At 37.9% G+C, this 12,625-nt stretch overlaps 1 protein-coding gene and 1 pseudogene across 1 annotated transcript in view; both read left to right on the forward strand.

Annotated features, from left to right (window-relative positions):
- LOC102181832 (NADPH--cytochrome P450 reductase) overlaps positions 1-12,625 on the forward strand; it is a gene marked incomplete in the record, with an annotated part of 1,163,480 nt that overhangs the window by 357,640 nt on the left and 793,215 nt on the right.
- On the forward strand, positions 9,150-10,365 carry LOC102188760 (annotated as a pseudogene).

The raw sequence follows: 12,625 nt of genomic DNA on the forward strand, positions 1-12,625 counted from the left end.
CTGGTGGTGTCTTATGTTAGAGACATGGTAGCTATCCCATGGTCGCTATCTGGTTTGCAAGCCCAAGTTAGTTCGCTGTGGTTACACTCGGGGCATTCCGGCCCGATTCTTAAAAAGCACTGCCTCCCTGCCCAGCCCCTGCTTGCTAGTGGTGCATGCAGGCATCTGTGCTGCTTCTCCACTGGGGGAGTTACCGTTGGGCTCGTAATCTGTTGGTTTTAATTATTTATTTATCTTTCCTCCTTGTTATTTTGCCCTCTGTGCTTCCAAGGCTCGCCACAGACTCAGCAGCAAGAGTGTTTCCTGGTGTTTGAAAACTTTTCTCTTTTTAAAACTCCCTTCCCGGGACGGAGTTCCCTCCCTCCCTCTTTTATCTCTTTTTTCATCTTTTATATTTTTTCTTACCTGTTTTTGAAGACAATGATCTGCTTTTCTGAGTGTCTAATGTCCTCTGCCAGCATTCAGAAGTTGTTTTGTGACGTTTACTCAGCGTTGAAATGTTCTTTTGATGAATTTGTAGGGGAGAAAGCGGTCTTCCCATCCTATTCCTCTGCCATCTTAGGACTGCCTCTTCCATGAGAATATTTTTGTCCACATTCTCAAAATCAGTCCTGATAAATACTGACAGCATATGATAATCAGATTAAATTTATTTTAAATTTGGTTTTATAATTTACCACAAATCGTTTTGATATAATTGGGTTTGGACATCTTTTCACTTGTTTGATATAATTTGTATGTTTTTTCCTAGAATTATCTGTTAATTTCTTTTATCTATTCATTCAATTGTCGATCCTTTCCATGCTGATTTTTATGAAATAATTGTCTAATAAAGAAACAACACTTTTTGCTATTGTACACATAATTGATATCTTTGTGCCTAGTCACCAAACAAGGTGTCTGGGAACTGGTGTCATTTTGCTGGTTGGTAGAATGGTCAGGCCAGGGTGTCCTGGGTGGTGCTGGCCTGCTGGGGAGTGGGCTAGGTTTCAGGGCTGGCATCAGGACCACAGTCTGGTGGATGGGTCTTTGGCCCAGTGGGTCCTGGGGCTGATGCTTGCCCACTGGTGGGTGAGACCAGGACCTGGGTCTAGGGCTAGCCCACTGGTGGTGAAGCCAAGTCCCAGGGTCCCTGGCTGTGGGGCCAGAGGCCTCAGAACTTGTGTTGTTTGAGTGATTGCAGGTCCCAGAGGCTTCTGGGCTGATGTCTTTGTTACTACCCAGGGTTCTTGACCTCCTTAATCAATAGAATTTGATTAGAGACCAGACAAGAAATTCAGGCAAGGCTTTATTGGGGTCCCCGCTGCAGCAGGGGGTAGGAAGAACAAATAACTCCTTAGGTGGTATTGTGTGGAGGGGGCATGCACAGTACCCTACTTTTCTCAAGACTCTCTGCTTTTTTGCTCCAGGCTCTTCAAAAGTGGTGTGTGTTCATGCCAAGTATCTTCAGTCTAGTCTGACTCTTTGTGGCCCCGTGGATAATTGCCCACCAGACTTTTCTGTCCATGGGATTCTCCAGGGAAGAATACTGGAGTGGGTTGCCATGCCCTCCTCCAGGGGACCTTCCCAACCCAGAAACTGAACCCATGTTTCCTGAGTTTCCTGCATTGAAAGCAGATTCTTTACCACTGAGCCACCAGGAAAGCTCCTATTACCTTAGTTCTTAAATTTATTTTAAAATTTGTGGTCAAATATACACAACAAAATTTTTAATTTTAACCATTTTAAAGTGGCATTAATTCACCCTGCTATGCAAACAACACCACTGTCTATCTGCAGAACATTTCCAGCTTCCCAATCTGAAATTCCACAGCCATTAAATAAAATTTCCCATTTCCACTCAGTGAGCCCCAAGCAATCACCATTTTACTTTCTGTCTGTAAAATTGACTACTTTAAGTGCCTCGTGTAAAGTGGAATCAATTATTTTTTTATTGCCTTTTTTCACTCAGTGTAATATCTTTTCCCCATTAAATGTTGTTGGCACACTTGTTGAAAATTATCTAAACACATATAAAAGGCTTATTTCTAGACTCTCTTAAATCCATTAATTTGCTGTCTGTCTTTATTCCAAAACTGGTGCTGTGACTACCATTGTTTTGTGTAATGTTGTAGAATCAGGAAGTATTAGACCAACCACTTTCTCCTTTTCAAGACTGTCTTGGCAAAAATTTGGAGTCCTTGTGATTCCATATGAATTTTTCTATTTCTGCCAAAAACACTTTTTTGGATTTTAATAAGTACTGCACTGAATCTGTAGGTCACTTATGGTCATAAAAAAAATACTATTAAATAACCCAGTTCATAAAAGTCTTTCCATATATGTGTGTGTTCTCTAGTATCTCTGAGTAACATTTTGTAGTTTTCAGTTTACAAGATTTTTTCTCTTTGCTTATGTTTTTTCTTAACTATTTTATTCTTTATGATGTGCTTGTAGGTAGAATTACTTTCTTTATTTCTCCTGGGTTTTTCATGATGATATAGAAATTCAACTCCATTTCATAAAAATCTCAACAACTTGGAGATAGAAGGAAGATATAATAAGGATATATTATGTCAATATTATTATGTATATTATTATATTATATATAATATATATTATATCAATATACTGACAAAATAAAGTCCATATATTTACAGATCACAGGTAACAACATCCTCAACTTTGTTTTTTTATTTTTTAATGTATTTATTTTAATTGGAAGCTAATTGCTTTACAGTACTATAGTGGTTTTTGCCATACACTTTGAAAGATTGAAAACGTCCCCATCAAAATATGGAGGAAGAGGGCACACTCTCAGAAGCCTTTTTAAACATAGTATTACCATAAAAATTCTTGTGAAAATTTTAGAGTTTTCTAAGTACAACTCCTGTCAATTCTGAAAGTGAGATAATTTTATTAATTATCTCAATTTTTAAAGTTAATATTACTTTCTGTAATATTAATAAAGCTTCTTTATTTAAAACCTTTTTATTTTATATTGGAGTATAGCCAATTAATGAGTGTCACCAGTGGCTCAGTGGTAAAGAATCCACCTGCAATGCAGGAGACTCAGGAGAAAAGTGTTCATTCCTGGGTTGGGAAGATTTCCTGGGGACATGGCAACCCACCCTAGTATTCTTGAGTGGATAATACAGTGGACAGAGGAGACTGGTGGGCTATAGTCCATGGTTCTCAAAGAACTAGACATGACTGAAGTGACTGAAAATGAAGGCACAGTCATTAACAATGTTGTGGTAGTTTCAGGTGGACAGCAAAGGGACCCAGTCATGGAGACACGTATCCATTCTCCCCAAACTCCCTTTCCATTCATCCTGCCACATAACACTGCACAGAGCTTCCCATGCTGTACAGTGGGACCTTGTTGGTTACTCACTTTAAATGAAGTGGTTTGAACACATAAATCTCAGTCTTCATAACTATCTCTCCCACATTGTTCTCTGCTGACAGCCATAAGTTTGTTCTCTGAGTCTCTGAATCTGTTCTGCTTTGTTCATTGGTATCATTTCTGTAACAGTGTTTCCAATGGTATTTGTTTTCTATTCTTTCAATCTCATCTTAAACATATCCTTTTAGGAAAAATCATCTCTGGTTACATTATCTATAGTAGAATTTTCCCTCTTATTTTCTCTCACACTACTTTATTTCTTAACTTAAGGCAAAACCAATTCACTATTGTAAAGTAATTAACTTCCAATTAAAATAAATAAATTTATTTAAAAAAGAAAAAAAAGAAGTGAAAATAATAAAATTACTTTATTAAACTGTCTCTTTCTTTATTGTCTGAATCATAAATAAACAACATCCATGCAGGAGAAAAAATTTGCATGATTTTCCATCCGATTTTAGAAATTGCTGGGCCCTCACTCAATGTACAATTTCTGGCATAACACAGGTGTCCTAACCTTTTAAAAATTAATAATTGGATAAATAATTAGCTGTTATCTCTAAAATGCTAATGCATTTAGTTGTGTTTTCTTTTATAATTTTATATCTCTAACAAAATTTTAAGCTGAGAATAAGTTCAGTTCAGTTCAGTCATTCAGTCATGTCCAGCTCATTGCCACCCCATGGATTGTAGCAATCCAGCCTTCCTTGCCCACCACATCCCGAAGCTCACTCAAATTCATATCCATTAAGTCAGTGATGCCATTCAACCATCTCATCCTCTGTTGTCCCCTTCTCCCGCCTTCAATATTTCCCAGCATCAGGGTCATTTCAAATGAGTTAGTTCTTCATATCAGGTGGCCAAAGTATTGAAGCTTCAGCATCGGTCCTTCCAATGAATATTCAGGACTCATTTCCTTTAGGAAGGACTGGTTGGATCTCCTTGCAGACTAAGGGACTCTCAAGAGTCTTCTCCAACACCACAGTTCAAAAGCGTCAATTCTTCAGTGCTCAGCCTTCTTCACAGTCCAACTCTCACATCCATACTTGACCACAGGAAAAACCAAAGCCTTGACTAGACGGACCTTTGTCTGCAAAGTAATGTCTTTCGTTTTTCAATATGCTGTCTAGATTTGTCATAGTTTTTCTTCCAAGGAACAAGTGTCTTTTGATTTCATGGCTGCAGTCACCATTTGCAGTGATTTTGGAGCCCAAGAAAATAAAGTCTGTCACTGTTTCCATTCTTTCCCAATATATTTGCCATGAAGTGATGGGACCAAATGCCACGAAGTTTGTATTTTGAATGTTGAGCTATAGCCAGCTTTTCCCCTTTTCTCTTTCATTATCATCAAGAGGTTCTTTAGTTATTTGCTTTCTGCCATAAGGGTGGTGTCATCTGCATATCTGTGATTATTGATATTTCTTCCAGGATTCTTAATTCCAGCTTGTGCTTCATCCAGCCCAGCATTTCACATGATGTAATCTGCATTTAAGTTAAATAAACAGGGTGACAATATACAGCCTTGATTCACTCCTTTTGCAATGTGACCGAGTCCATTGTTCCACGTCTGATTCCAACTGTTGCTCTTTGACCAGCATACAGATTTCTCAGGGGAACCATAAGGTGGTCTGGTATTCCCATCTGTTAAGAATTTTCCACAGTTTGTTGTAATCCACACAGTCAAAGGCTATGGCATAGTCAATAAAGCAGAAGTAGACATTTTTTCCTGAAACTCTCTTGCTTTTTCGAGGAGTCAATGCATGCTGGCAATTTGATCTCTTGTTCCTCTGCCTTTTCTAAATCCAGTTTGAACATCTGAAAGTTCTCAGTTCACATACTGCAGAAGCCCGGCCTGGAGAATTTTGAGCATGGCTTTGCTAGGTTGTGAGATGAGTGCGATTGAGCAGTAGTTTGAATATTCTTTGGCATTGCCTTTCCTTGGGATTGGAATGAAAATTGACATTTTCCAGTTCTGCAGCAACTGCTGAGTTGTCCAAATAGCTGGCATATGAGTGCAGCACTCTAACAAAGTCATTTTTTTGAATTTGAAATAGCTCAGCTGGAATTCCATCACCTCCACTAGCTTTGTCTGTAGTGCCGCTTCCTAAGGTCCACTTGACTTCACATTTCAGGATGTCTGGCTCTAGGTGAGTGATCACACCATCGTGGTTATCTGGGTCATGAAGATTGTTTGTGTATAGTTCTTCTGTGTATTCTTGCCACCTCTTCTTAATATCTTTTGACTCTGTTAGGTCCATAACATTTCTGTCCTTTATTGTGACCATCTTTGCATGAAATATTCCCTTGGTATCTCTGATTTTCTTGAAGAGATCTCTAGTCTTTCCCATTCTATTGTTTTCCTCTATTTCTTTGCATTCATAACTGAGGAAGGCTTTCTTATCTTTCCTTGCTATCCTTTGGAACTCTGCATTCAAATAGGCATATCTTTCCTTTTCTCCTTTGCCTTTAGCTTCTTTTATTTTCTCAGTTATTTGTAAGGTCTCCTTAGACAACCATTTTGCCTTTTTTTGCATTTCTTTTTCTTGGGGATGATCTTGGTCACTGCCTCCTATACAATGTCATGAACCTCTGTCCGTAATTCTTCAGGCACTCTATCAGATCTAATCCTTTGAATCTATTTGTCACTTCCACTGTACAAGCATAAGGGATTTGATTTAGGTCATACCTGAATGATCCTGTGGTTTTCCCTACTTTCTTCTATTTAAGAATTTTTTAAATTAAAATTAAATTTTAATTTAAATTTAAAATTTAAGATTTTCTCTCTCTCTCTCTTTTTTTTTTTTTTTTTTTTTGCTCTATACAGTCAACAAAAGCAAGACTGGAAGCTGACTGTTACTCAGATCATGAACTACTTAATGTCAAGCTGAGAATATTGAGTAGTAAATAAAAGAATGGAAAATCTTCCTATGCCAGGTGTGGGAAATATATAACAAATAAGTTCACATGGTACAAAACATTGGGTTGACTTTATTCTTGATTGGCTGTAGTCTCATAAAGATTCTAAAGTTATTTTTCCATCATTATGTTGCATCATTATCATATTTAAAATGAAATTTGGTCTAATAATATCTTTTTTAAAATATAAATTTATTTTAATTGGAGGTTAATTACTTTACAATGTTGTATTGGTTTTGCCATACATCAACATGAATCCATCACAGGTATATACATGTTCCCCATCCCAAACCCCCTTCCCTCCTTCCTCTGTACCATCCCTCTGAGTCGTCCTATAAATCTTCTTTTAAAACTTTGGGGGAAATTCCAGTGTATTAATTAAAGCAAGAATCAGTCTTGGACACATTCCAATTCCAAGACTCCATGTGATTGCAGCCATGAAATTAAAAGACGCTTACTCCTTGGAAGAAAAGTCATGACCAACCTAGATAGTATATTCAAAAGCAGAGACACTACTTTGCTGACTAAGGTCCGTCTAGTCAAGGCTATGGTTTTTCCTGTGGTCATGTATGGATGTGAGAGTTGGACTATGAAGAAGGCTGAGCGCCGAAGAATTGATGCTTTTGAAGTGTGGTGTTGGAGAAGACTCTTGAGAGTCCCTTGGACTGCAAGGAGATCCAACCAGTTCATTCTGGAGATCAACCCTTGGATTTCTTCAGAAGGAATGATGCTAAAGCTGAAACTCCAGTACTTTGGCCACCTCATGCGAAGAGTTGACTCATTGGAAAAGACTGTGATGCTGGGAGGGATTGGGGGCAGGAGGAGGAAGGGACGACCGAGGATGAGATGGCTGGATGGCATCATGGACTCGATGGACATGAGTCTGAGTGAACTCCGGGAGATAGTGATGAACAGGGAGTCCTGGCATGCTGCGCTTCATGGGGTTGCAAAGAGTCGGACACGACTGAGCAACTGAACTGAACTGATGATAAGTTAAACTGGAAGGGATGAAATATCCCATAATCTTACCCTTAACAGGGAGAAGATACTATCCATTCAGTGACTGTAATACATTTTTCAGGAGGTCATTTCTTAAGTTTAAAGCATGACAAAGAAATCACAGCAAAATCTTTTGAAATCTGGAATCAATTATTCTGTCTATGTTAATGTGAGTGTGAGAAGAGCTAAACATTCAAATGCTATTTTTCATGTTAGTAGGAAATAAGTTGTGAAAAGCTTCCCTAGGAAATGACTAATTGATATCTATGTTTCTATGAATGTGGCAGATTTGCTGTCATTTTGATACATTTCCTGATATGATAAACTATTTTTTTCCTGTGTGCCATGGAAATCCTTTCAAATAATCTATATTTTATATAAAAATGAACTTCTGAATAATCAGAAGACTCAGTGGGGAAAAAGGACAGACTGCTAGATGAAAAAAACTCAAGTAATAAGGCAGCATTTGGCCTCTGTCATCAAACTGGATGAAAAATAATTTCAAGTGTTTATGAGTAACTTGAAATCATCCTTAGATTCTGAACAAACCTCCACAAGGTAAGACTAAAAGAAAATAAGGAGAACCAGGCTCACAGTTGCATGACTTTCTTTATATAAGACATTAAAGAAATTAAATTAAATTAAATAAATTACTTTGAAATTACTTAGAAATATGTGATTTTGGGAAAATCAATATTTTCTGAGTGTTAAATTCCTCAATTATAAAATGGCAATTGCATTTCTTGTTATTGTAAATATTAAATATGATACATTAGACTATGAGTGGAGTGCATGATTGGAATATACTGTAGCAGTTTTGAGCAATAGAGTGATGTCATCAGAATAAAACTGAAAAGACAATTTGAGCTGCTTTAGGAGAACCAATTTTTGGAGAATAAACACACAAAAAACTTGGTAGGAAGGTACTGCAGTAGAACAAGAAGAAATTAAGAAGGGAATGAAAAATTAGTGATATATTTTGAAAGTAGAGTCAACAGGATTTAACAACGTTTTATGAGAGTATCAAGTGCAGAGGACTGAAATTATTTTGTCGGGACAATAGCATAGAAAATGATAGTATTTAATGAAATAAATAAGGAATTCCTCTTTAAATTTTGTATAAGAACTGCTTCTGTTTTTCATGGAAAAATTAAAAGCTAGTTTTATAAATACTAAATTGTCTATCAACTGGATGTCAAAAACTAGAGATGTTGCATATATAAATTTGAAAATTAAGGGAGAGAGAGGGGCTGGAGACACAAAATTATACTGCTGCAGCATTTACTGGTCAGGAAAAGGTAAATATCCACCTAAAGACCCAAGATGTATCAGTGAGGTCTGAGACAATTCAAGACAGGGATCTTCTACTCATAGTTTAGTCTACTCACATTGATTATGTAAATTACCTTAAGAGAGTCACAGGTATTACACATTTGTGACTTTATAAATGGTGCTCCTTTTCATGGAATTCTCTTCCCATTTTTCTATTTTTTTAAATTCCCTCATTAAAAAAAAAGAAAAAAGCTGAAGCATTGCTTCCTTTGGGAAATCTTCTCTGATTCTAGTTTGATATACACCTGTGATGTGACTGTTAGCACTGTGTGAATATTCAGTTAATGGCTGGAATTGCCTAATTCCTCATTATGTGTCATAGCATTGAGGGTAGTGTTCTATGGCTTATTCAAGCTGGTAATTAAAATATTCATGGCACATTGGACCCAAAAGATACTCCATTCACATTCTTCTAATGAATGGATAAATAAAAAATTAAGCATTTAATTCTTTACTCCCTTGTTTTGTAGGTAAACTGCTTCTTATATGTGAATTCAGCTCTCGGAAGAACTAGATGGAACCAAGGAACAATTTATCTTACTTTGTCCTCTCAGGCCTCAGAAAGAATCCAAAGGAGTGAAAAGTCCTCTTTGTCATGTTCCTGGTCTTTTGCATTTTGATTGTACTGGGCAACTTTCTCATTATCATTACTGTAACTGTCAGTAAGACTCTGAACTCACCAGTGTACTTTTTTCTTGCTAGCTTAGTGTCTATGGATGTCACTTCTTCTTCTACTACCTGCAGATTGATTTCAGACTTTTTCTTTGCGTGGGGGTGGAGGGACATATCTTTTGAATCTTGCATGACTCAGCTGTTTGCAGAGCACATTTTTGCTGGATCAGGGGTCTTCCTTCTGCTTGTGATGGCCTATGACTGCTATGTGGCCATCTGCAAGCCCTTGCATTATTTGGTGATCATGAGGCAAAAGGTGTGTGTTGTGCTGCTGGTGGTGTCCTGGGTTGGAGGCTGTCTACACTCAGTAATTCAACTTTGCACTGTTTGTGGGCTCCCATTCTGTGGTCCCAATATCATTGACCACTATGCGTGTGACATGTACCCCTTATTGAAACTCATCTGCACTGACACCTATGCCAGTTACCTTCTAGTTGCATTCAGTGGAGGACTGATCTGCACTCTTGGGTTTTTGCTCTTACTCATCTCCTATAGAGTCATTCTGCACTCTCTGAAGAACCTGAGTCAGGAAGGGAGGCAGAACGCCCTCCAGACACGTGTTTCCCACATCACTGTGGTTGTCTGCTTCTTTGTTTCCTGTATTTTCATGTATGTAAGACCTGATAGGCAATGGCACCTCACTCCAGTACTCTTGCCTGGAAAATCCCATGGATGGAGGAGCCTGGTGGGCTACAGTCTTTGGGGTCGCTAAGAGTTGGACACGACTGAGCGACTTCACTTTCACTTTTCACTTTCATGCATTGGAGAAGGAAATGGCAACCCACTCCAGTGTTCTTGCCTGGAGAATCTCAGGGACAGAGGAGCCTGGTGGGCTGCCATCTATGGGGTCACACAGAGTCAGAAATGACTGAAGTGACTTAGCAGCAGCAGCAGCAGCAAGACCTGCTAAAACATTCCCCACTGATAAACTATTGAGTGTGTTTTATACAATCATAACGCCCATGCTGAACCCATTAATCTACAGTCTAAGAAGTTCTGAGTTGACTAATGCTATGAAGATGCTCTGGAGAAGAAACATTGTATCTCATATTAATTAATGCATCATTAAATGCATCATCCATCATGAAGAGAGTCATTTGACATCAGGTTCCATTTCCTTTGAATGCAGAAACTATTTTAATGATAACCCTGTATGGAAGACTTCCCTGGTGGCTCAGAGGTTAAAGCGTCTGTCTGCAATGTGGGAGAGCTGGGTTCGATCCCTGGTTCAGGAAGATCCCCTGGAGAAGGAAATGGCAACCCACTCAGTATTCTTGCCTGGAGAATCCCATGGACAGAGGAGCCTGGTGGGCTACAGCCCATGGGGTCGCAAAGAGTCGGACACGACTGAGCGACTTCACTTTACTTTATTTAAGACAGCAAAAGAGACACAGACCTATAGAACAGGCTTTTGGACTCTGTGGGAGAGGGAGAGGGTGGGATGATTTGGGAGAATAGCATTGAAACATGTATAATATCATATATGAAATGAATCTCCAGTCCCGGCTCGATGCATGACACTGGATGTTTGGGGCTGGTGCACTGGGATGACCCAAAGGGATGTTATGGGGATGGAGGAGGGAGCGGGGTTCAGGATAGGGAACATGTGTATACCTGAGGCGGATTCATGTTGATGTATGGCAAAACCGATACAATATTGTAAAGTAATTAACCTCCAATTAAAATAAATAAATTTATATTAAAAGAATAAATAAATAAATTTGACTCTGATTTCTCTTTCTTCTAGAAAATTATAACTATCATCAAATAATATAATCATACAACTGTGCTATTCATAACAGTTTGCTCCATGCTACAATGTAAGCTCCATAATTCTTGCTTGTCAATATACCTAGAAAATTGTAATGCTTATATAGCAAGGCGTTAATAATAAATAAATGATTTAATGAGGAAAATGCTATATATTTATACTGATTTTTTAAAATTTAAATTGATTTATTTTAATTGGAGGCTAATTACTTTACAATATTGATTTTGCCATACATCATCAGTTCATGTATCTATATGTTTTATACTTTTTCAGACAGAGCAATTTTTATTTCAGTTCAGTTCAGTCACTCAGTTGTGTCTGACTCTTTGTGACCCCATGAATCACAGCATGCCAGGCCTCCCTGTCCATCACCAACACCCAAAGTTCACTCAAACTCACGTCCATCGAGTTGGTGATGCCATCCAGCCATCTCATCCTCTGTAATCCCCTTTTCCTCCTGCCCCCAATCCTTCCCAGCATCAGAGTCTTTTCCAATGAGTCAGCTCTTTGCATGAGGTGGCCAAAGTACTGGAGTTTGAGCTTTAGCATCATTCCTTTCAAAGTACACCCAGGGCTGATCTCCTTTAGAATGGACTGGAATTCAAATTTCTAAGTTTAATAAATTTTTATTTAGATTATTGTCATTTAAGTGAACTTTTTATTTGTTATTTAAAATATTTAATTTTATATAGGTTTCCTTCTTTACTATATTTCAGTTGTATTATACATAAAATAAAAAAATTACTTTAACATTTTTACTATTTATAAGAAAATGTAGTAAAATAGATAATAATAAAAGCATAAATGAAATCCAAAGTATATGGGATTGAATAAATTTCCTATTTTCCTTCAGCATTTTCTAGGCCTCATACTCAGAGACTGGCCCAAATTTGTTTCTTCATTTTCATCTGAGAATAATATTTGTAAATGCAAATGTATATGCCATATGTATGTTTGTTCTTATTTATGGATGTAGCATTTACTTTTAGTATGCAACATCTTAAAAATATCTCCATATCAATTCATATATGTCTTTTAATTTTTCTCATCCTGCACAATACTCCTCATAAATATAAAGTTAGTATGTTGTTTTCTCTTCATATGGTTCATAAACTTTTTTTATGGTAAATACTTTTCCAACCAATATATGCTTATGAATTGTGCAAATATTATTGAGGGCCTGGGCTCAGTCTCTTTTCAGGGAATTAGGATTCTACAAGACACAGACAGAGCAAACCCTCCCCTCACCAAACTAAAAGCATACGAAAAACAGACTCATTAACAAAACTCAAAAACCTTGTTAGATGTAGTTCTAGAGATTGGGGGGTGGGTAGTGGTGTTGGTGGAAATACAAACATATTTATTCAGTTCAGTTCAGTTCAGTCACTCAGTCGTGTCTGACCCTTTGCGACCCCATGAATCGCAGCACGCCAGGCCTCCCTGTCCATCACTAACTCCCGGAGTTCACTCAGACTCACATCCATCGAGTCAGTGATGCCATCCAGCCATCTCATCCTCTATCGTCCCCTTCTCCTCCTGCCCCCAAT

This window comes from Capra hircus, chromosome 25 (assembly GCF_001704415.2).
Source record: "Capra hircus breed San Clemente chromosome 25, ASM170441v1, whole genome shotgun sequence".
NCBI lineage: Eukaryota > Metazoa > Chordata > Mammalia > Artiodactyla > Bovidae > Capra > Capra hircus.